Source organism: Aethalodelphis obliquidens, unplaced genomic scaffold, assembly GCF_003676395.1.
Source record: "Aethalodelphis obliquidens isolate GAN/ISIS:26980383/991018 unplaced genomic scaffold, ASM367639v1 scaffold1661, whole genome shotgun sequence".
NCBI lineage: Eukaryota > Metazoa > Chordata > Mammalia > Artiodactyla > Delphinidae > Aethalodelphis > Aethalodelphis obliquidens.
The window spans coordinates 640-5,564 of record NW_020839572.1 but is presented as its reverse complement, the minus strand read 5'-3'; the positions used below and the strand labels follow the sequence as shown (position 1 = coordinate 5,564).

General features: G+C 43.8%; 1 pseudogene; it reads right to left on the bottom strand.

Moving 5' to 3' along the window:
• Window positions 1-1,253: 1,253 nt before the first annotated feature.
• On the bottom strand, window positions 1,254-4,662 carry LOC113617067 (UDP-N-acetylglucosamine--peptide N-acetylglucosaminyltransferase 110 kDa subunit pseudogene; annotated as a pseudogene).
• Window positions 4,663-4,925: the final 263 nt, after the last annotated feature.

Sequence of the window (4,925 nt, the reverse complement as noted above, 5' to 3'; positions counted from 1 at the left end):
CTGACTGCTTCCCACACATATGTTGCCTTGTTTAAGCCTCAAGCCCTTGATCCTTTGTTGAAATACAATAATTTCATTCCTATGGTTTTCAATACCAAAAACTCAACCTCCAGGAGGGCTAGAGTCTAATTTGTACTCCAAACCAAGTAGCAGTGCAGTTCGCTACTACTGAGGCTGGATCCATAAAGACTTCAAGACCACGTCCAGAAGACATGTTATTATATATAATACCGTAGAAAGTCTGAAACATAATTATCATATACATAGCTGGTCCTTCAGAGCTTTTTACCTATAACATGTTTTTTGATGAAAGTTATTTAATGTACTGGAGATAACTGTGACTTACTGATCAAATATTTGAATACTTACACTTACCTGGGATTTCATTTCTGCTGAAAGAAAAAGGAAGAACAGGACTCACTAAAAAAAACAACAAACTTTAGAAGTGAATGTAAAAATCTTAACACACACTATCACTTTTGGAAGCAGCATAGAGGGGCAGTCAACAGTAAAACACTGGTGAAATATGTCAACACTCTAGGCCAAAAATCCATTATTATTATCATCAGTGACAGTACCACAACTGTGCCCTTCAGAATTAATAATCACTCCTAAGAATCTTCATTTGGCACCAGATGATGCGGTTAAGAGAAACGCTCTGGGAGGTTTTGAATCAGACTTGGTTTTTTGTTAGCCAAGTTACAGGAGAATTTTTAAAGTTGGGGGGAAGGAAGAAGGAAATGGACCAGGAAAAGAATTTAAGCCATCATCTATAAACCAACAGAGCACTGATAGTTCCAAACATTATGTCAGAAACTTAAATGACTGATATAGGCTCAAGTGGTTTATAAAACCTATAAAAAGACTATACCAGCAAAGTCCCCATTTATCTGTAGAGTTCAGAAACTAAAACAAGGAATATTTTAGCTTAAAAGCTTATCTCAAGAGAATCATCCATACTTCACATGAATAAAAATACCTGAAACCAAACATTTTTAAAAGCTCCAATACCCAAAATATAAAGAAAAATATTAATTCAGAAGACTCAATCAATCCATGCTAATCACAAAACGGCTGGGCAATCTCTATCTCCCTTCCACACTAACCATCCATCCCATGGAAGACCAAGGGAGATCAGACCTTCCAGACTTACCTTCCAGACCTTCCAGACACCTGGCTGCTGCAAAATTCTATGGAGACTCCTTGTGGAACAGCAGTTTCCCATCTCTTGTGTCTCTCCCTATTGTGATCATGATCATGCAGGAAGCAAGTCTGGCTGTGCTATTTCTTATCATTGTCTGTCACCCATCTGCAGCATGGTATTGTACAGATAAGGAAAAAGTAGTTCCCTTTCCCCCAGAAGGTTGAGGCTCAGGTACAGGGTAATTCTCCTGTGCACACAGTCATTATTTAGGCCGACTCAGTGACTTCAACAGGCTTAATCATGTGATCAGGTTTGTTGCCAGCTGCGTAATGCTCCCACATCTGTAGATAGAGCCACTCTAGGTCCATTGTGTATTGTTTGGTGTTGAACAGAGGGCTAGATGTTCTCTGCTTCCAGACTTTGCCACGAAGTTTCTTCAGGTATTCTAGATCAGTTCCCAGTTTCACAGCTATGTCTTCATATTCTTGTCTATTTTGAGCAATAAGCTCAAGACAGCCTAAACAAGTGAGCTGGGAAGCTGCAACTCGGGAAGCAAGAGTCTCTCCTGGCATAGTCACCACGGGTGTCCCTGACCAAAGGACATCCATCCCTGTGGTGTGTCCATTACAGAGTGGAGTGTCCAAGCAGACATCAGCCAGCTGGCCTCTCCGAACATGTTCCTCTTTAGGAGCAACAGGTGAAAAAATGATACGCTTCTGGGGAAGGCCCATCTTTTGTGCATACTGTTGAATATTAGGTTCTCCTACTGCTGGAAAACGCAACAGCCACAGTACACTATTGGGAACACGCTTCAGAATATTTGCCCACATCTGCAAAGTAGATGGGTCAAGTTTATATAACTGATTGAAGTTACAGTACACAATGGCATCTTCCGGTAACCCGTACTGAGAACGTGTGGTTACAATAATGGTACGGGGAACCTCCTCTCCAGTGGCAGCCTTAATGTTGATCTGGGTAGTTGCCAGTCCATTGCTAAGACTGAATCCATTAATTGTTATCTGAATTTGTCCTCTGTTAATCATTTCAATAACTGCCTCTGCAATAGTATTCATAGGAATGACAGGCATATTAAGAGCTGTATTACTGCTGTCTGCGTTGTCTCCTCCATCAGGACATTTCATCTTGACAATCTGCACATCTGGGAGACTATCAAGAAATGCTTTGAGGTCGATGCCATTCAGCACAATCCGATTGTCATAAATGTGCCCATTGGACTGAAAATCGATGACTGCTTTCTTCTCCAGGTGAGGGAACATATTAGCATGATCACCAATAAAGAAAGTATGGGGCATATAAGCCAGTTTCTCAGAATACTGCTCAGCAACTTCAGCAGGTGAAGTTTCCTGATCAGTGATGATATAATCCATGAAAAGCACGCCACTGGTCCCAGGGTAGCCCAGCCACATTGCCTGAATAGGAGCTGGCCTGAGAGCAAAGAGTTCATTTCGAGCACCCCTGGTATAACCATTCATATTTACAAGGATGTGTATACCATCTTGATGGATGCGATCAGCTGCTTTCCCATTGCATGGAATCTGAGAAAGATCAATGAAATGATGGGCTTCTGCCATCACCTTCGCTCGGAAGTTTGTGCCATCATCTGGGCTCAGGGCATAACAGAATACCTCAAATTTATCAGGATTGTGCATGCCTGGAATAGACTGCATAAGATGAGAAGTAGGATGATTCCCAAAGTCAGAACTCACGTATCCTACACGCAGTCGACCATCACTGAGCTTCAAGTCTTTTGGATGTTCGTACGGTGGTTTATGAAGGACACTGATCTCATCCAAGCAGAGGTTCCCATGGCTCTCAGCAATAGCCTTCCTGAAGCCATGAGAAAGAGGATAGAGCATACTATGATGAGGCTGCACAGAAGGCAACCTATTCTTCTCCAGCTGGTCAGCCACAATGCTGACCAACTTCTTCATCTGCTCATCATAGTCTGTCCAATCACAGACAATCTGCAGGCAATGAGCCAAATCACAATAAGCATCAGGAAAATCAGGTTCAAGCTTCAGAGCAGTGCGATAAGAAGCAATTGCTTCTGGAATATTCCCTGAATACTTGTGAATGGAAGCCAGATTGCTGTGGGCATCCGCAAGGGCAGGGTTAATCTGAATGGCACGAGTATAACACTGCAAGGCTCCCTGAACATCCTGCATCTCCTTTAGAGTGTTTCCCATGTTACAGTAGGCATCAGCAAAGGTAGGACTGATTCGAACAGCCTCCTTATAATGCATCAGAGCTTCCTGCAGTTTTCCCTGATGCTGCAATACACTTGCTAAATTTGAATGGGCAACAGCAAACTCTGGGAAGACTTCTAATGCTTTACAATACAAGAGAACTGCCTCTTCAATGTTCCCCTGGTCTCCTTTGATATTGGCTAGGTTATTCAGAGAGTCTGCATGGGTGGGACACAGCCGCAGAGCTGTATTATAACACTCTTCTTCTTCGGCAACACTGCCCTTCTCTTCCAGAGCGTTGGCTAGGTTGCAGTAAGCATCAGGGAAATGTGGTTGCAACTCAATAGCTCGCCTGTAGGTGTCTATTGCCAGATCTATCAGGCCTTGCTCATAGTATACACAAGCCAGGTTGGCACGTACCACTGCATGATTTGGGCTCAAGCTTAGGGCACAAAGGTAAGCTGCCACAGCTCTGTCAAAAATCCGTGCCTCTTGCAAGACGTTTCCTAAATTGATATAAGCATCCAGAAAATTGGGGTCAAGGGTGACAGCCTTTTCAAAGTGATGAATTGCAAGCCAAATCTCCCCTTGTGCATTGAAAACACAGCCACGATTACTCCAAGCTACTGCAAAGTTCGGTTGCGTCTCCATTGCTTTCAAATAACATGCCTTGGCTCCTTCCAAGCGACCCAGGGCTCTGAGCAGGTTCCCCAGGTCACTGCGAACACAGTACAAATCAGGATTGCACTGAAGAGCAGAGACGTAAGCTTGTACTGCCCCTTCCATGTCGCCTGCTGCTACCAAAGCGGCTGCCAGGTTAATATAACCATCGATGAAATCTGGCTTGAGATGCAATGCATGCCGGTAATGCTCAATTGCTTCCTGCAACTGCCCTCTTTCCTTGTACACATTCCCCAAATTCGAATAGGCTTCTGCCAGAAGAGGGTTCTGTTTAATTGCCAGAGTACTAAAGTGGGCAGATCTGTCCAGCCTTCGACACTGGAAGTGTAGAGATGAAAGCAATAAAAGTACTCCAGTATTGTCTGGCTCTTGTCTCCACAGCTGCATGCAGTGTCTCTCAGCTGCCTCAAAATCTCCTGCCTGATATTCTCGATGTGCCAACTCAGCTAACCCTTGGAAGGAAAGCATACGTTTCGTTGGTTCTGTGCTGTCGGCCACGTTGCCCACAGAAGACGCCATCTGGAGGGTCTGCAGAGAGTGAGAAAAGGGGGTAATTGAGTCCCGCTGCCGCCACTACTGGCAAGACTGTTTCTAGAGGTAGCAAATACGAGGGCAGCAGCCGTACCACTGCATTGGCAGGCTTAAGCGGCGGTGACAGTTACAGGCACCGAACCTTAGGAACTCTGGTTGGTCATCTAACTCTCACGCTCTTGAAATCTTAATTCTTAACCCTGCCCTCTTCCACCATTTTTCTCCTAATCAGGGAATAACAATTACCTATACACTTGCCTTAGAAGAAATCAAAAGTCAGTAGTCCAAACACTTTTCAAAATTTTGTTTTCTGCTCAGTCGGAAAGGAAATACACGATTGACTTTACTTCATCATTCATATA